This window comes from Oncorhynchus mykiss, chromosome 22, assembly GCF_057628025.1.
Source record: "Oncorhynchus mykiss isolate SJ-2025 chromosome 22, ASM5762802v1, whole genome shotgun sequence".
Taxonomy (NCBI): Eukaryota; Metazoa; Chordata; class Actinopteri; order Salmoniformes; family Salmonidae; genus Oncorhynchus; species Oncorhynchus mykiss.
In genome coordinates, this window is record NC_143043.1 from 4,404,631 (window position 1) to 4,426,091 (window position 21,461).

Genomic DNA, 21,461 nt, shown 5'->3' on the forward strand with positions numbered 1-21,461 from the left:
ACCAGTGACTCCTGTGGCGGGCTGGACGCAGTGTGCGCTAACCAAGGTGGCCAGGTGCACGGTGTTTCCTCCGGCGCATTGGTGCGGCTGGCTTCCGGGTTGGATGCGTGCTGTGTTAAGAAGCAGTGCGGCTTGGTTGGGTTGTGTATCGGAGGACGCATGACTTTCAACCTTTGTCTCTCCCGAGCACGTACGGGAGTTGTAGCGATGAGACAAGATAGTAGCTACTACAACAATTGGATACCACGAAATTGGGGAGAAAAAGGGGTAAAATAAAAAAAAATTAAAAAAAAACTTTTCATTGATCAGAAATACACTGTATACATTGTTAATGTTGTAAATGACTGTTGATTTTTCATGGAATTTCTACATAAGCGTACAGAGGCCATCACTCCTGGGATCCAATGGCATGTTGTGTTAGCTAATCCAACTTTATCATTTTAAAAGGCTAATTGATCATTAGAAAACTCTTTTGAAATTATGTTAGCACAGCTGAACACTGTTGTCCTGATTTAAAGAAGCAATAAAATTAGCCTTCTTTAGACTTGTTGGTTATCTGGAGCGTCAGCATTAAATAGTACCTGCAAAACACCAGTCTCAACGTCAACAGTGAAGAAGCTACTCCGGGATGCTGGCCTTCTAGGGAGAGTTCCTTTGTCCAGTGACTGTGTTTCTTTTTCCATCTTACTATTTTATTTGTATTGGCCAGTCTTTGCAACTCTGACTAGAAGGCCAGCATCCCGGAGTCGCCTTTTCACTGGTGACGTTGAGACTGGTGTTTTGTGGGTACTATTTAATGAAGCAGCCAGTTAAGGATCTGTGAGGCGCCAAAACAAAATATAAATGTTGATATTTGTTGTCAAGGTCCTTTATTTCAACATGATTGTGTTTTGATGTATTTCTACCATTTAATACTTTTTCTAGTAGATATTTTTAAGACTCATTTTCCATCTGTGTGACCAGCAATCAGTTTTGTGTTTTCTTTGTTTTAGTGTTGGTCAGGACGTGAGCTGAGTGGGTATTCTATGTTTTGTGTTTCTATGTTGGGTTTGTTGTTTGGCCTGACATGGTTCTCAATCAGAGGCAGGTGTTTGTCATTGTCTCTGATTGGGAACCATATTTAGGTAGCCTGTTTGGTGTTGGGTTTTGTGGGTGGTTATTTCCTGTCTTTGTGTTCTCTGCTCCAGATAGGACTCTTTCGGGTTTTGCCACGTTTGTTGTTTTGTAATTGTGTTCATGTTTAGTTTCTCATATTAAAAACCATGAACTCTAACCACGCTGCATTTTGGTCCTCTCCATCGACGGAAGAAAACTGTTACACTTTGCTTATTCCTAATTTGTAATGTGGAAAATGGTTGAAAAACATATCTACCTTAATTTCCAGTCTGTAGACTAACTTATTACTAGTTATTTATCAGGAGCGGACTGCGGGAAAAAATCTGCCCTGGCATTTGTGACTGACCGGCTCAAATCGGTCTTTTGTAGCAAAGTTTGAACATTTGTTTTTTTACTTTGGATAAAGTAGAGACCCAGATCTACAAAATGGTATATCATACACTATAGTTGAGGAACAATGGGAAAGTAATCCTGTTTTGAAAGTTGATAAACTTGCAAACTCACTTTTGACAAAATGTCCTTAGAAATGTTTTGGTGCCTACTGAAGAGCTCTTCTACACAGATTCAGCATCGTTAACATCCTTTTAAGCTTTAGCCCCACCCATCTCTTTAAGGGTTGATCTGAGCGTTCTGTCCTAACAACAGCAGTCAAGCACCCAAACTAACTTGCTAGCTACTTCCAGATACAAATGAAAGAACAGCTCATTGAACATTACTCACGCCACCACGCTGTTATGTTATCCAAAGCGTTGGTGACTGCAACTGTGCTGTCAGATTGTCCGTTCGTAAATGTAGTTTCACTCTCGGCACATTCAGAGAGCACACTGGCCGCTATGGCCAAGGGTTGATTCGCACATTCTGACCTCACAACGGCAGTCAAGTACCCAAGCTAACTGGCTAACATTGGCTAGCTTGATAGCTACTTCCAGACAAATGAGAGAACACCCCACTCTGACCATTTGAATCTCCCTAGGCTGTTTTCATGTTATCTAGAGCGTTGGTGACTAACTGTGCTGCTGGCAACAATTGAATTATGCTTTTCTGCAAACGTCTGAGTGAGCCTGCTGCGGCCATATTCAACGGGTGTTGAGCGTTCGTGAATTCATCAGGCACACTCAGACAAGAGTTCCCTGAAATCAGAGTAGAAGGCCAGACTGAATTTAGGAACACAAATTTAGGAACTCACCCAAAATGGTTACTTGCATGGTGGCGTATTTGGTTAAGACATGTAGCTAGCTAGCTAGGTAAACAATGGACCATAATCCCAACTAATGATGCTACTACCCTGAATGAATCTATATGTAGCTAACCAACCAGGTTCAATGTTAGCTAGCTAACATTAGGCTATAGCTAGCCAAGCAAATGGCTCTGAGATATGAATAATAAGATTATAGATGTAACGTTAGCTAGTGAGCCAGCCAGCTAACAGTAGACTTTAACTTGAAATGAAACCACTTTCTGTAAAAATGAGAAATGTGTAATGTCTGAAAATGTAGCTAGCTAGACTATATTACCCATATCTATCATTCCTGTGAGATGCCAGGGTTGCCCTCAGTTTGAAGATTGTCCTTACCTTGTATTGATTAATGTGACGACTGCTGCTCATCGAATGATTAACGGTTTATAATTACGTGATTAAATTAATCAGGCAATTAATAATGCATTAACCTGGAGCACCATGGGAAAGTTTTAGCTTTATTGAGTTTCTATTTGTAACGCTTGTCGTCTGGGGAAGGAGAGAAGGACCAAGGTGCAGCGTGGTAAGTGTTCATATTTTAAATATTTTAATGAACACTGAAAACAAAACAATAAACAACCAACGAACAGTCCTGTAAGGTGCAACACAACACTAAACAGAAAATAACCACCTACAAAACACAATGAAAAACAGGCTACCTAAATATGGTTCTCAATCAGGGACAACATTTGATAGCTGCCTCTGAGAACCATACCAGGCAAAACACAGAAATAGAAAATCATAGACAAACTAACACAGACAACCCACCCAACTCACTCCCTGACCATACTAAAACAAAAGACAAAACGAAGGAACTAAGGTCAGAACGTGACAGTACCCCCCCCCCCCAAAACCTGAACCTGTAGGGGAGGGTCTGGGTGGGTGTCTGTCCGCGGTGGCGGCTCTGGCGCGGGACGTGGAACCCACTCCACCATAGTCTTTCTCCGCCTCTGTGGCCTCGCCAAATGGGCCGGAGATTCCGGCAGCGCCGGACAGGTGGGAGACTCCGGCTGTGCCGGACAGGCGGTGGACTCAGGCAGCTCAGGACAGGCAAAATGATAAAGCAATTCCGGCATCGCCGGCGTGACAGGCGGCTCTGGCAGCTCCTGGCTGACTGGCGGCTCTGGCAGCTCAGGACAGACGGGAGACTCTGGCAGCTCAGGACAGACGGGAGACTCTGGCAGCTCAGGATAGACGGGAGACTCTGGCAGCTCAGGACAGACGGGAGACTCTGGCAGCTCAGGACAGACGGGAGACTCTGGCAGCTCAGGCGAACCGGGGACACCATGTGTAAGGCTGGTGCCATGTACACCGGCCCGAGGAGACGCACTGGAGACCAGATGCGCTGAGCCGGCTTCATGGCACCTGTCTCGATGCCCACTCTAGCCCGGCCCATACGAGGCGCTGCAATGTACCGCACCGGGCTATGCACACGCACCGGGGACAACGTGCGTCTGACCGCATAACACGGTGCCTGACCGGTCCCTCTCACTCTCTGGTAAGCATGGGGAGTTAGCTCAGGTCTCCTACCTGACTTAGCCACACTCCCTGTGTGCCTCCCCCGATAAATTTTTGGGGCTGCCTCTCGGGCTTCCAACCGTGCCGCCGTGCTGCCTCCTCATACCACCGCCTCTCAGCTTTCGCTGCCTCCAGCTCAGCCTGGGGCGGTGATATTCTCCAGCCTGTGCCCATGGTCCCTTGCCGTCCAGAATCTCCTCCCATGACCAGGAGTCCTGTGATTCCGGCCGCTGCTGCTGCCCGTTACCACGCTGCTTGGTCCTTTCTTGGTGGGTGGTTCTGTAACACTTGTCGTCTGGGGAAGGAGAGGAGGACCAAGGTGCAGCGTGGTAAGTGTTCATATTTTAAATATTTTAATGAACACTGAAAACAAAACAATAAACAACCAATGAACAGTCCTGTAAGGTGCAACACAACACCAAACAGAAAATAACCACCCTCAAAACACAATGAAAAACAGGCTACCTAAATATGGTTCTCAATCAGGGACAACGATTGACAGCTGCCTCTGATTGAGATCCATACCAGGCCAAACACAGAAATAGAAAATCATAGACAAACTAACATAGACAACCCACCCAACTCACGCCCTGACCGTACTAAAACAAAAGACAAAACAAAGGAACTAAGGTGCGGACTCCGGCCGCAAAACCTGAACCTATAGGGGAGGGTCTGGGTGGGTGTCTGTCCGCGGTGACGCTCTGGCGCGGGACGTGGAACCCACTCCACCATAGTCCTTCTCCGCCTGGCGGCCCTCGCCGCCAACCTCGGACTGGGGACCCTAGCCACGGGTCCGAAATGGACGGGAGAGTCCGGCAGCGCCGGACAGGCGCAAATTAACTCAAAGAATATCAGAATATCGATTTTTCAACAGTCACTAATTTCCTCTATAGGTCATTCTGAATGTCACATAATCCGGGAATCTGCACAAACCTGTCTCACCAAATAAATTCGTACCACACCAATTGAGTTGATTATTAATTTTCTAACAAGCTAAAATTATCATTTACACAAACACACAGTCTAGGCTATTGATTAGAACTTAGTATGATAAAACCGGTCCCTAGCGGGCCAACACTATATGACACGTGTTACACAAAATGGGGATTTCAAAAGAGAGAGAAAGAGAGAGAGGTTGCACGAGAGAAAAACTCACTTGGGTGCATTCGTCAGCTATGCTTATTTTAACCCTAACTGCCGCTCTTATGGGTCAGAATATAATGATGTAATTATGTGTTGAAGGTCACCGATGGGAGTCTCTCCGTGGACCAGATTCCAACTTCTCTGATGATGGTTCGTCTTCGGTTACCGGGCGTAACTCTGTTTCTCTTCACGATGTCAGTGTCCTTTCTCTTAGTGGTCTGTTTCCTCTCCCTTGCTATGAAAAGAGTTTTCGGAAGAGGGCTAATCAGCCGTGTGGATGGTTCCAGCATTGGAAGGAAAACAGTGTAGACACACGATTCCTTGTAGAGTGGTGACTGGGTGGTCCTGCTGGAATTCATCCCCTTTAGATAAAGCTACTCGTCCCTAGCATAGGTTGTTAAAAGGTTACTTTGTCTTCTTCAACCTCGTGTTGTGTTTTGACTTTGTTTACCACTCAGACCTTGGCTGCAACTCAGGATCCCTTAGTTTAATATGTTAATTCTTAACATAGCAATTTTGGTCAGAGTGGGTCAGAGTGGGGTGTTCTCAATTTTCTGGGCACACCAAGTTACGAGTCAAGGTCTGGATTTTACTCAGATCCAATTTAGACAACAATGTTCACATTTCATCTTTACAAAAGCATTCTCTTTGATCTAGACATTTCAAACACAACATACAATATGCAAACAGTAGGCACATATTAGGAAAACTGTTAAAGTTACAATGTTTTCATTATGTCGTCCTTTAACTTTTAATAACATAACAAAAACAACATTCATTTTAATATTCCATCTATCGTCATTACCACCATTATGGCTGACGGAACCTATTGTTCCATTTATTCCAGTCCATTTATTGCATGGTAATGGTCTGAGGACAGTTCTCCATAGTGAGAGAACAAAGGAATTTTGTCTACTGCTTTAAGATTTACAATGGGCGTGAGGTGTCATAAACCCCCCCCCCCCCCCCCAACAAAAAAAACTTGTTCCTCCAGAAAGTAGAGAGCAACACTTATGTAGTTTTACTACACAATACATTTAAAAACAAATCTGCATCAGACAGGATTACCTAGTCATACGGGCCAACTCAGACAGAAGAGCGCAGCATTGCAGAGCAATTTGAACTCATCTCTCAGCATGTCCAGCCCACTCATTATCTCAGCCAATCATGACTAGCGGGAAGGTTGCCTCTTTGTCTGTGGCTAAACCAACTAGGCTCGTAATTGAACCATTTTATTCATATTTATAGATGGCATACAAGTTCACATTTCCGAGAATGCATTTCTGCCAAAAAAAGCATTGTGATTAAAAAAGGTTTACGTTCAAATGGATCTCCTGTGCCATGTAAGAAAGCTAACGTTTAAGTTCCTTGCTCAGAACATGAGAACATATGAAAGCTGGTGGTTCCTTTTAACATCATATGGCTGCCATGGCATTATTGAGTAGCTTGGATGAAAAGGTGCCCATTGTAAACAGCCATCTCCTCAGTCTCGGTTGCTAATAGATGCATATTATTATTAGTATTGGACAGAAAACACTCTAAAGATTCCAAAACTGTCAAAATATTGTCTGTGAGTATAACAGAACTGATATTGCAGGCGAAACCCTGAGGAAAATCTAAACAGGAAGTGGCTTCTATTTTGAAAACTCCATGTTGCATAGCCTCCCTTTGCTGGATTTAAAGGGATATGAACCAGATTCCTTGTCCTATCGCTTCCTCAAGGTGTCAACAGTCTTCAGACATAGTTTCAGGCTTTTATTTTGAAAAATGAGCCAGAACGATAAAAAAAAATGAAAAATGCTATTTCCAGCTCATTCGATGACTTTACCTAAATGTTTGTATTTTACACTTCTCACTTTTTACCAGTTTTTTTTCCACACCTATTTTCAACTTAACCCGCCAAGACAATGTGCTATAGGACGTTGGCACCCAGCCAGACGCTAATGCATCGCTCTGTCCTCACTGAATGAATGACAATGTAACGATCTGGGCATAGTGGGTGCGGAGTCAGGCGCAGGAGGCAGAAAGTTCAGGATAGCGTTTATTACGCACAGGGAAAAATAGCGCACGGCAGGAATACCAACAACACAGTAACAACACAGTAACACAGTGGGAAAAATAGTTAAGCCCGCACAAAGAGCAGGCGGGCCGACCGGCTTAAATAGCCCAACTAATCAACAAGGAACAGGTGAAACTAAACAGACAAAACCAACAGAAAAGGGAAAAGGGATCGGTGGCAGCTAGTAGGCCGGTGACGACGACCGCTGAGCACCCAAACGGGGAGAGGAGCCACCTTCGGTAGGAGTCGTGATAGACAAATGGATGAACGGGTGATAATTGAACACTTTTCTTCACAATTTAATTTAAATTAGGCCTAACTGAATAAGGTTGATTTAATTTAGAAATACAATAGTGTAATGATGAGTTTGTATTGCCTGTTTATCATCAGACCACGCCTTGCAGGTTTTCTTTTACGTTTTACTTTGTAAAAAGAAGCTGTTACAGGACTGTTTATTTACTGTAACTCTATGACTAATCAAATGTGTTGTAAAGGAAAGGCAAACATGCTATGTGTTGCAGTGGGCCTTTAAAATAATGCTAAACATATCCTTGACTCTATCAAAGATGATGAGCAGGAAACAAACGATGCCGGTCAGCCTGCACAGTCGGCCCATCAAACTTACACCTAAACTATAACAAAAACTAATTTCACACATAATAAGTGGTAGCCTATAGATAATATTAATTGAAAATAATCTGATGAGTGACAATATTAGGCCTATCAGTTGTCAAATTGTACATGAAAAGATGGGTGCATTTTGTAATTGATAGATGCATCACTTTATCAAATCCTCCTTCAGTCACATGCAGGAAAACATTTAGATGCCTATATATTATCAGAAAGAGCATATTCTACAGTTTCTATTACACTTACCTTTGTCAAATGCACTGCATTTCGGAAAGTATTAGGACCCCTTTGACTTTTTCCACATTTTGCTACGTCACAGCCTTCGTCTAAAATGGATTTAAAAATAAATATCATCAATCTACACACAATACCCCATAATGACAAAGCGAAAACAAGTCTTTAGAAATGTTTGCTAATTTATTAAAAATACAAAACCAGATAAATTATTAGGTACGTTTTCAGACCCTTGCTATGAGACTTGAAATTTAGCTCCGAAACCTGGCACCATCCCTACGGTGAAGCATGGTGGTGACAGGGACTGAGAGACTATTCTGGATCGAGGGAAGATGAACGGAGCCAAGTACAGAGAGTTCCTTGATGCAAACCTGCTCCAGAGCGCTCATGTCTTCAGACTGGGGTGAAAGTTCACCTTCCAACATAACAAAGGAAGAAGAAACCTAGAGGTGAACCAGGCTCTGAGGGGTTGCCAGTCCTCTTCTGGCTGTGACAGATGGAGGTCATAGCAGTACATGGCCAGTTAAAGCCAGATTGTTCTTCAATATGTTCAAATGTTCATTGATGATCAGCAGGGTCAAATAATAATCACAGTGGTTGTTGAAGGTGCAACAGGTCAGTACCTCAGTAGTAAATGTCAGTTGGCTTTTCATAGCTGAGCATTCAGAGGTCGAGAGAGGTCGAGAGAGAGTCGAGAGAGTGAGAGTTTAAATAACCTTTATTGGGTCTGGGAACCCACGACACAATAAACACTCATTCGAAACCATGGTTACACATCAATTAAAAACACAACACCAAATCTTCCTCCACAGTAACTAAGCCCAACAGCCTCTGAATACCCCATATGCTCATAAACAGATCAATGTTGTTAACCATTTTGTAACATACAAACTCAACCCTCAGTCTCGCTGCCAACATCACCTCCAGCATTCCCACCAAATCCATAGACCCCTGTCAATCTGGCACACACTTTCTCCACTACACCCTCCCAGTTATTTTTCTGAAAAATAACTGGAGCCTAGAAAAAAACCCAAAGCCTTCATCCCATCTCTGCACCACTGAACCCCCCCTGGTAACCATTAAGCGGACCCCTTCTGAAGCTGACCTGCCCACAGCGATTCACTCTTTTCCCAATTGACTCTAGCTGAGGAGGCCCCCTCATACACCTTTAAAGCATTTGAGAGAACCATAACATCCTCACCCCCTGTAATAAAAACTGTCACGTCATCTGCATACGCAGACAGGGCTATTGTGGCACCCTCCATTACCCTTGGCACAGAGAAACCAGTAAGCCTCGCTCTTAAAAAACAAAGCATTGGTTCAATTGCCAGACAATATAACGTCCCTGAAATTGGGCATCCCTGCCTGATGCCCCTTTAGATAGGGATGGGGCAACTCAAACCACCCCCCACCTTCCCCATACACGAGGCCCCAACATACAGTAAATTCATCCAAGACAAAAAACATCCCCAAACCCAAAAGGGTGTCATTGTTTTGAACAAGTACTGGTGTTCCACACAGCCAAAAGCCTTCTCCTGATCCAAAGAATGTAAACCCACATTCACATCAGACAGTTTACAAATGTCTAAAACATCTCTTATCAGAAACAAGTTATCAACTATAGAGCGGTCAGGTACACAGTAAGACTGGTCCTTGTGGAACAACAGCCCCAGAAACAATTTTATATTCTCCACACAGCAACGCAACAGGTCACCAATTTTTTTGAAGAGCCAAATCCCCCTTTTTGGCAACACTGAAAGTGCAGCACATTGACAGGATACAGGAAGAGAACCCTCATGAATGATTTCACACACCACTTCATAAAAATCCCTCCCAATAGACCCCTAAAAGTGCTTATAGAACTCAGATGGTAAACCATCGATGCCAGGGGCTCAGCCTGATGAGAGCTGCATAACTGCAGTGGACAGCTCCTGCAGAGTAATGTCAGAGTCGAAAGCAGCTCTCTGCTCAGGGCCCAATTGAGGAAATCCATGTAACAACTGTTCAGCACACAGAGAATCACAATCCTCCACCTTATAGAGGGTAGAAATCCACGGCATGTTGCATTTCACTGTCATCCGTGGTCACCTCCCCATCAGGGAGACGAAAGCAGACCACCTGTTTGCGTTGCATTGTCGACTGTCCTAGGTTTAAAAAAAGCACTAGTAGCATCCATATCCTTGAGGGTAGCAAAGCGAGACCTAATCAAGCCACCCTTCACTCTTTCATGAAGGAACAACCTTGATGTCTCTTGTCCTGTTTGTTCATGACTAGTCTGGGGTCATTCTGATTGAGCAACTTCAATTCAATAGATTTTGAAGTCCTGTTCAAGGGCCCTGATATTCTCTTTAACTTCAATACTAGACAGAGCAGTATACTGTTAACAAAACAATAATATTTGGGCCTTCCCAACCTCCCACCATTGTTTCAAGGACTCAAAATTCCATTCTGTAACCCACCATTTTTCCCAAAACAACAAAAATCTTTCACAAAACTTGGCATCATGTAACAATTTAACTTTAAAATACCAATATGATGATGACCTTTGTGGACACGACAAGTGAATATCAACAGTAATATTATGGTGATCAGAGAAACCCACAGGAGTAATGTCACACCTTCCAACCCTTCTACAGTAGTGATCAGATACATACAACCTGTCTAACCTTCCAACCCTACTACAGTAGTGATCAGATACATACAACCTGTCTAACCTTCCAACCATACTACAGTAGTGATCAGATACATACAACCTGTCTAACCTTCCAACCCTACTACAGTAGTGATCAGATACATACAACCTGTCTAACCTTCCAACCCTACTACAGTAGTGATCAGATACATACAACCTGTCTAACCTTCCAACCCTACTACAGTAGTGATCAGATACATACAACCTGTCTAACCTTCCAACCCTACTACAGTAGTGATCAGATACATACAACCTGTCTAACCTTCCAACCCTACTACAGTAGTGATCAGATACATACAACCTGTCTACCCGGGATGCACTGACCTTACCTTCATTAACTTTTAACCATGTGTACTGCCTAACTTTTGCATTCCTTACTCTCCACAAATCAGAAAGCTCAAACTCAGTTAATAGGCCAGACAGGCAAGTGGCTGACCGCAGGTGATGTTCTTCAGTGGTGCGATCAACAGTAAAATCCACTGTACAGTCCCAGTCCCCCCCTAAAACCATACACCCCTCTTGGTCACACTGTCTTAAGGTTACCTTTATTTGATCGAATACAGCAATACGCTCTGTACTCTCATTAGAAGCATAAACATAAAATAAACAAATGAAAAACATAACATCCGCCTTGACCAATAAAACCTGACCCTTGACAATCTCTGACAATCACAGTCACCCCAAAGCCTGAGGAAAACAACATTGCCACACCAGCACTGAAATTAGTACCATGACTGAATATATGCTGCCCCTCCCACCACATACCCCACCTTCCCCTATTAATACTAGAGAACCTACCCTTAGTACCTCCATATAGAAAAGAGAAAGGAAAAGCAAAATATACCACAGAGAAGCCAGAAAAAGAGAAAAAAACACCCTATGAGGCATGATCATTATCGTTTTAATTTAATCTTAACCTTACCATGTTTCCCATTACCTTTTGCTGCCGTGACAGCAGTAACACATTTCCTCAAGCGAAAACACTTCTTCTCACTCAACCCTAACCCCACCGTCTTCTGTAACATCATAGTTGACCTCACAAACTTATCAATATAAAAAAATTCTGCCAATTTGACAGATTTCCCAAAAGTCTGATCCAGGAACCCATTTACCTCGTCTAGATTGTAAATTGAGTGGTCGCCAGCTGCTATCATATTAGTGACAAGCCCCACCTGAACCCCCTCATGTACCCCATTACTTGTTGTGGGCATCTCCTCCACTGCCTGGGAGACTAGCTCCACATGAACCCCCTGCTGTACCCCATCACTCGTACTGGGCATCTCCTCACCAGTTTGAGGAAATGGTTCCCCAGATCCGTACTTACCTCCTACAACAATATTTTTCTGCTGGATAACAGACGCTATGTTCCCCTCTGGTACAAGTTGCAACTCCGTACCCTCAACACGGATAACTTGTTCCTCAGCAACAGGTGCTTGTCACTGCTCTACCACTGTCGGCCCACCTCTCCCTCCATCAGTGGGCCAAGGGGTTACGAGGACCACCTGCAACCCTCCCTGCACCTTCTCCCTTTTCGGGCAAGCATGTTGCTTATGGCCAACATCCCCACACTCAAAACACAGTTAACTCCCTGTACTAGCATAAGCCATTTACAGTCTATTGTCATACTTGACTTTAAACCATAACTCCAAAGTCTGCTCCGGTGAGTCCAAAAATATAAACACCTGTCGCCAAAACGACATAACCTGTTTCAAAAACGGGTGTTTGCAACAAAACGCGACATAACCTCTTTCAAAGTCGGGTGTTTGCAACCCAACGGGACAATCTTAATTGAACTTGCACGGAGAAAAAAGTGGAGTAACTTCAATAAACATATCTTTAAGAAGTATGCCATGCTCAACCATACGATCAACAAGACGCTCTTCTTTAAGAAAAAACACCACCACTTTTTTCATCCGCGACGCATAAGCAACATTCTCATAGTCTACCTTCTATCCTACAAGGACCAGAAACTCCTCCACAGTGACAGTAGCTTCAGTAACACACCAAAAGCCATGCCAAAGTGACAGGGACGGCGTCCCCATATGGGTCACCATCCCCGCCAAAGCCAATTTCGACAAGAAAAAAATATACTTAATTCTACCACAACAAATAAATAAAATAAATAATCACCTTAACCTTTTTGGGATAGGGGGCAGCATTTTCACTTTTGGATGAATAGCGTGCCCAGAGTGATCTGCCTCCTACTCTGTCCCAGATGCTAATATATGCATATTATTATTGGTATTGGATAGAAAACACTCTGAAGTTTCTAAAACTGTTTGAATGATGTCTGTGACTAAAACAGAACTCATATGGCAGGCGAAAACCTGAGAAAGATCCAACCAGGAAGTGGGACATAGTTTTTATAAAATCTTTATTTTATACTCAAGTAATATCACAAATACTGGCACACTGTGCCTTTTCACAAATTACAGTTCCTTGTGAAAGTATTCGGCCCCCTTGAACTTTGCGACCTTTTGCCACATTTCAGGCTTCAAACATAAAGATATAAAACTGTATTTTTTGTGAAGAATCAACAACAAGTGGGACACAATCATGAAGTGGAACGACATTTATTGGATATTTCAAACTTTTTTAACAAATCAAAAACTGAAAAATTGGGCGTGCAAAAGTTAATACTTTGTAGCGCCACCTTTTGCTGCGATTACAGCTGTAAGTCGCTTGGGGTATGTCTCTATCAGTTTTGCACATCGAGAGACTGAATTTTTTTCCCATTCCTCCTTGCAAAACAGCTCGAGCTCAGTGAGGTTGGATGGAGAGCATTTGTGAACAGCAGTTTTCAGTTCTTTCCACAGATTCTCGATTGGATTCAGGTCTGGACTTTGACTTGGCCATTCTAACACCTGGATATGTTTATTTTTGAGCCATTCCATTGTAGATTTTGCTTTATGTTTTGGATCATTGTCTTGTTGGACGACAAATCTCCATCCCAGTCTCAGGTCTTTTGCAGACTCCATCAGGAGTCCAGAATGGTCCTGTATTTGGCTCCATCTATCTTCCCATCAAGTTTAACCATCTTCCCTGTCCCTGCTGAAGAAAAGCAGGCCCAAACCATGATGCTGCCACCACCATGTTTGACAGTGGGGATGGTGTGTTCAGGGTGATGAGCTGTGTTGCTTTTACGCCAAACATAACGTTTTGCACTGTTGCCAAAAAGTTCAATTTTGGTTTCATCTGACCAGAGCACCTTCTTCCACATGTTTAGTGTGTCTCCCAGGTGGCTTGTGGCAAACTTTAAACTACACTTTTTATGGATATCTTTAAGAAATGGCTTTCTTCTTGCCACTCTTCCATAAAGGCCAGATTTGTGCAATATACGACTGATTGTTGTCCTATGGACAGAGTCTCCCATCTCAGCTGTAGATATCTGCAGTTCATCCAGAGTGATCATGGGCCTCTTGGCTGCATCTCTGATCAGTCTTCTCCTTGTATGAGCTGAAAGTTTAGAGGGACGGCCAGGTCTTGGTAGATTTGCAGTGGTCTGATACTCCTTCCATTTCAATATTATCACTTGCACAGTGCTCCTTGGGATGTTTGAAGCTTGGGAAATCTTTTTGTATCCAAATCCGGCTTTAATCTTCTTCACAACAGTATCTCGGACCTGCCTGGTGTGTTCCTTGTTCTTCATGATGCTCTCTGCGCTTTTAACGGACCTCTGAGACTATCACAGTGCAGGTGCATTTATACGGAGACTTGATTACACACAGGTGGATTGTATTTATCATCAGTAGTCATTTAGGTCAACATTGGATCATTCAGAGATCCTCACTGAACTTCTGGAGAGAGTTTGCTGCACTGAAAGTAAAGGGGCTGAATAATTTTGCATTTTATGTTTGAAGCCTGAAATGTGGAAAAAGGTCGCAAAGTTCAAGGGAGGCGAATACTTGTAAACAACAAATGTGGCATGCTTAAATAAACATAAAAAATAAAGCATTTACAGTTGAAGTCGGAAGTTCACATAAACCTTAGCCAAATACATTTAAACTCAGTTTTTCACAATTCCAGACATTTAATCCTAGTAAAAATTCCTTGTCTTAGGTCAGTTAGGATCACCACTTAATTTGAAGAATGTGAAATGTCAGAATAATAGTAGAGTGAATGATTTATTTCAGCTTTTAATTCTTAAGTTTACATACACTCATTAGTATTTCGTAGCATTGCCATTTAATTGTTTAACTTGGGTCAAATGTTTGGGGTGGCATTCCACAAGCTTCCCACAATAAGTTGGGTGAATTTTGGCCCTTCCTCCTGACAGAGCTGGTGTAACTGAGTCAGGTTTGTAGGCCTCCTTGCTTGCACACACTTTTTCAGTTCTGCCCACAAATGTTCTATAGTATTGAGGTCAGGGCTTTGTGGTTGCCACTCCAATACCTTGACTTTGTTGTCCTTAAGCCATTTTGCCACAACTTTGGAAGTATGCTTCGGGTCATTGTCCATTTGGAAGATCCAAGCTTTAACTTCCTGACTGATGTACCTCCACAGTGACAGTAGCTTCAGTAACACACCAAAAGCCATGCCAAAGTGACAGGGACGGCGTCCCCATATGGGTCACCATCCCCGCCAAAGCCAATTTCGACAAGAAAAAAATATACTTAATTCTACCACAACAAATAAATAAAATAAATAATCACCTTAACCTTTTTGGGATAGGGGGCAGCATTTTCACTTTTGGATGAATAGCGTGCCCAGAGTGATCTGCCTCCTACTCTGTCCCAGATGCTAATATATGCATATTATTATTGGTATTGGATAGAAAACACTCTGAAGTTTCTAAAACTGTTTGAATGATGTCTGTGACTAAAACAGAACTCATATGGCAGGCGAAAACCTGAGAAAGATCCAACCAGGAAGTGGGACATAGTTTTTATAAAATCTTTATTTTATACTCAAGTAATATCACAAATACTGGCACACTGTGCCTTTTCACAAATTACAGTTCCTTGTGAAAGTATTCGGCCCCCTTGAACTTTGCGACCTTTTGCCACATTTCAGGCTTCAAACATAAAGATATAAAACTGTATTTTTTGTGAAGAATCAACAACAAGTGGGACACAATCATGAAGTGGAACGACATTTATTGGATATTTCAAACTTTTTTAACAAATCAAAAACTGAAAAATTGGGCGTGCAAAAGTTAATACTTTGTAGCGCCACCTTTTGCTGCGATTACAGCTGTAAGTCGCTTGGGGTATGTCTCTATCAGTTTTGCACATCGAGAGACTGAATTTTTTTCCCATTCCTCCTTGCAAAACAGCTCGAGCTCAGTGAGGTTGGATGGAGAGCATTTGTGAACAGCAGTTTTCAGTTCTTTCCACAGATTCTCGATTGGATTCAGGTCTGGACTTTGACTTGGCCATTCTAACACCTGGATATGTTTATTTTTGAGCCATTCCATTGTAGATTTTGCTTTATGTTTTGGATCATTGTCTTGTTGGACGACAAATCTCCATCCCAGTCTCAGGTCTTTTGCAGACTCCATCAGGAGTCCAGAATGGTCCTGTATTTGGCTCCATCTATCTTCCCATCAAGTTTAACCATCTTCCCTGTCCCTGCTGAAGAAAAGCAGGCCCAAACCATGATGCTGCCACCACCATGTTTGACAGTGGGGATGGTGTGTTCAGGGTGATGAGCTGTGTTGCTTTTACGCCAAACATAACGTTTTGCACTGTTGCCAAAAAGTTCAATTTTGGTTTCATCTGACCAGAGCACCTTCTTCCACATGTTTAGTGTGTCTCCCAGGTGGCTTGTGGCAAACTTTAAACTACACTTTTTATGGATATCTTTAAGAAATGGCTTTCTTCTTGCCACTCTTCCATAAAGGCCAGATTTGTGCAATATACGACTGATTGTTGTCCTATGGACAGAGTCTCCCATCTCAGCTGTAGATATCTGCAGTTCATCCAGAGTGATCATGGGCCTCTTGGCTGCATCTCTGATCAGTCTTCTCCTTGTATGAGCTGAAAGTTTAGAGGGACGGCCAGGTCTTGGTAGATTTGCAGTGGTCTGATACTCCTTCCATTTCAATATTATCACTTGCACAGTGCTCCTTGGGATGTTTGAAGCTTGGGAAATCTTTTTGTATCCAAATCCGGCTTTAATCTTCTTCACAACAGTATCTCGGACCTGCCTGGTGTGTTCCTTGTTCTTCATGATGCTCTCTGCGCTTTTAACGGACCTCTGAGACTATCACAGTGCAGGTGCATTTATACGGAGACTTGATTACACACAGGTGGATTGTATTTATCATCAGTAGTCATTTAGGTCAACATTGGATCATTCAGAGATCCTCACTGAACTTCTGGAGAGAGTTTGCTGCACTGAAAGTAAAGGGGCTGAATAATTTTGCATTTTATGTTTGAAGCCTGAAATGTGGAAAAAGGTCGCAAAGTTCAAGGGAGGCGAATACTTGTAAACAACAAATGTGGCATGCTTAAATAAACATAAAAAATAAAGCATTTACAGTTGAAGTCGGAAGTTCACATAAACCTTAGCCAAATACATTTAAACTCAGTTTTTCACAATTCCAGACATTTAATCCTAGTAAAAATTCCTTGTCTTAGGTCAGTTAGGATCACCACTTAATTTGAAGAATGTGAAATGTCAGAATAATAGTAGAGTGAATGATTTATTTCAGCTTTTAATTCTTAAGTTTACATACACTCATTAGTATTTCGTAGCATTGCCATTTAATTGTTTAACTTGGGTCAAATGTTTGGGGTGGCATTCCACAAGCTTCCCACAATAAGTTGGGTGAATTTTGGCCCTTCCTCCTGACAGAGCTGGTGTAACTGAGTCAGGTTTGTAGGCCTCCTTGCTTGCACACACTTTTTCAGTTCTGCCCACAAATGTTCTATAGTATTGAGGTCAGGGCTTTGTGGTTGCCACTCCAATACCTTGACTTTGTTGTCCTTAAGCCATTTTGCCACAACTTTGGAAGTATGCTTCGGGTCATTGTCCATTTGGAAGATCCAAGCTTTAACTTCCTGACTGATGTCTTGAGATTTTGCTTCAATATATCCACCTCCTTTTCTTTCCTCATGACATCATCTATTTTGTGAAGTGCACCAATCTCTCCTGCATCACAGCACCCTCACAAATGATGCTGCCACCCCCATGCTTCACGGTTGGAATGGTGTTCTTCGACTTGCAAGCTTCCCCATTTTTCCTCCAAAAAATAACAATGGTCATTATGGCCAAACAGTTCTACTTGTGATTTATCAGACCAGAGGACATTTCTCCAAAAAGTACGATCTTTGTCCCCATGTGCAGTTGCAAACTGTAGTCTGGCTTTTTTTATGGCAGATTTGGAGCAGTGGCTTCTTCCTTGCTGAGCGGCCTTTCAGGTTATGTCGATATAGGACTCGTTTTACTGTGAATATAGATACTTTTGTACCGGTTTCCTCCAGCATCTTCACAAGGTCCTTTGCTGTTGTTCTGGGATTGATTTGCACCTTTCGCACCAAAGTACGTTCATCTCTTGGAGACCGAATGCGTCTTCTTCCTGAGCGGTATGACGGCCCATGGTGTTTATACTTGCGTACTATTGTTTGTGCAGATGAACATGGTACCTTCAGGCATTTGGAAATTGCTCCCAAGAATGAACCAGACTTGTGGAGGTCTACAATTTCTTTTCTGAGGTCTTGTCTGATTTCTTTTGATGTCAAGCAAAGAGGCACTGAGATTGAATGTAGGCCTTGAAATACATCCACAGGTACACCTCCAATTGACTCAAATTATGTCAATTAGCCTATCAGAAGCTTCTAAAGTCATGGCATCATTATCTGGAATTTTCCTGTGTCTATCTTATATTTCCTGAATTAAAATACATCCTGTTCATGTCCTGTGTCTATCTTATATTTCCTGAATTAAAATACATCCTGTTCATGTCCTGTGTCTATCTTATATTTCCTGAATTAAAATACATCCTGTGTCTATCTTATATTTCCTGAATTAAAATACATCCTGTTCATGTCCTGTGTCTATCTTATGTTTCCTGAATGAAAATACATCCTGCCCATGTCCTGTGTCTATCTCATGTTTCCTTATGTTTCCTGAAATTGACATCTTAGCTTGTCCCAAAACATATAGAACAGTTGACATTTTCCTTTCTCTTACTTACTATATTGACACCCCAAAATAAAAACTGTGTTATTGAAAATCTCCCCTACAGCTGTAAATAAAGACTCTAGTATTTCAAAGAGGCTTTCTCCTCTCACACTCCATAAACCAATGAAAAATAGTTTATCTTATGTTACAAAAAGGACATCCATCTCCAACATCTGAGTTAATGACAGAAACATAAGCACTAACTGCAATGATGCCATGCAAAACCCTCCATTGCTTATCACCAGTACCCCTTTGTAATGGTGGCTTGTACAGTGCTCTCCATGATGGCTTTACCTTGTCATCAAGGCCCAGTTTTACCCTCCAAGGCACGTCTTTTCTATTTTTCAATGTATCTTTACTTCAAACCTTGACACACCCCCGGTATAAATCCTTCCCATTCACCTCATCCAAACCCACCTTTTCCAACCCTCTCAAATCCAGTAATAACGTCTTTCTTTCTGACTCTGAGATATTTGGTGTAATCCCTAGCCTTGGAAATGGGATGTTTTCATCTTGTACCTTTTTCTTGTGACTGTTGAGCATAATCCCCTCTTCTGCTGACAGAATCTTCGTGCAGCTTCCCAGCAGTTGTCTGATAATCCTTTCTGACCTTACCCCCAAATGTGCAGCCACCCTTCCTCCATCCATTAAGGTGGGCCCAGCCATGTCCATTAACTGATTTAGGGTGATGATTTTGCCCTTCACCAGAAATGTGGAATAGTTTCAGCTGTACAATCCAGTCTTGCCCCATACACCAGAGGCTCCTCCAGCAGCCAATGCACTTATTCAGCATTAGTGCGTCTGGACACCTTCATTATACTCCAAACCCTAAGAAGGCCTGTGTAAAACAGAGGTACTCCTCCCTAGAATTCTCTCTACTCTCAACCAAAAACAACGCTTTCTTTAATCCTCCCTACCTGCTGTAAAACAAGACCTGCCACCCCTCTCCAAACCACATGTCCAGGTCCATAGAGCAACCTTTGAATAAACTGGATCCGGAAAGCCCTACTAGCAAGATGTACAAGACCTTGTCCCCCTCCTCTTTTGACAAATACAAAACACTTTGTAGAACCCAATGATATTTATCCCAAAATAAATCTACAATAATTGCCTGTATCTCTGCCAGAAGGCCAGATAGTGTCTCTATACATGACAACCGATGCCACAGTGCAGAGGCAACCTCATTGCTAACAATAATAGTGCGCCCCCTTATGACATACGTGATAACAACCACCCCATCTCCTCATCCTCCTTTCCACCATTTCAACCACCCCATTCCAATTTTTCCCCATAATCTCCTCATCCCCAAGGTACAGTCCAAGATACTTTAAACCTCCCTTACAGCATTCCAGACCTCTTGGCAAATCCATTATCCCTCCAGACCATTTCCCAATCTGTAAAGCACAACTTTTTTCCCAATTTACCTTCGCAGAGGATATTCCCCTAAACCGATCAACCATGAGAATTATCCACCTCTGCTTGATTTTTCACTAAAATAACTACATCGTCAGCAATAGCTGAGAGACGAATAGGAGGCATATCCTCTGAAAAGTACACCCCTTCAATGCGACTTCTAATGCTATTTAGCAGTGGCTCTATAGCGATGGCATATAACATTCCCGACAACGAACACCCCTGCATAATACCTCTACATAGAAGGAGCACTCAAGCCACCGTTAACTTTCAATACACTTTCAATGTCACCATATATCACCCTGGTCATGGCAATAAAACCAGAGGTGAAACCAAATGCCTCAAAGGTGCGCCATAAGTATTGATGTTCAACTCGGTCAAATGCCTTTTCCTGATCAACTGAAATTAGACCAGCATCCTAACCAAAAGCACTAGAGAAGTCCAAAAAAATCCAGAATCAGGGAAATGTTATCCCCTATCTGCCTGGCGGGAACACAGTAGGACTGGTCCGCATGTATGATTTGCCCCATCACCTCCCTCAGCCTGCTGGACAAAGCCTTGGACAGGATCTTATAATCAGTACACAATAAGGCCACCAGCCTCCACTTCTTCACCTCTCTAGGTTCACCCTTTTTTTAGCAGTAGGGTGAGGACAGCCCTTCTGCAGCTTATCGGTAGTAACCCTCCGGTCAAACTATCGTTGACTACTGCTAGCCAATCCTCTCCCAACATAGCCCAAAAAGACTTAAAAAAGTCAACGGGAAGCCCATCAATGCCCGGTGCCCTTCCATTTTCCATGCCTTTTAATGCAGTGTATAAATCCTGCAAAGGCAGTGGTTGATCTAGCTCAAACTGAACTTCTGCAGCCACCTGTGGGAGCCCATCAAGGAACTGTTTTGTCACTGTTTTATCCTCTTTATACTCAGCATAGAACTCTACTGCCCTCTTTCTATTTTCACTTGGGCTAGTGAGCTCCTGTTCAACAGCTGATTTGAGGCTGAATGATTCTTCTTTGTCCATTCTTTTTCTCTAAACCAAACAAACATTTGGATGAGACATCCATTTCAGAGATTCCCTGAAACGTACTTCTCACCAATGCCCCTTGTTCTCTGATACCCAGCAGGTCTGCCAATGCAGCTTTTTTCCTCTTGAGTGCCTGAATATGGCCTCGATGTCCTGTAGTCTCAACTAACATCAGGAGTTCCACTATTCCAGACTCAAAGGCGTTCATTGATCTGGTGATATCTCTGGTGACAGTCATCGTGCATTGATTACAGAATTGTTGAATCTGG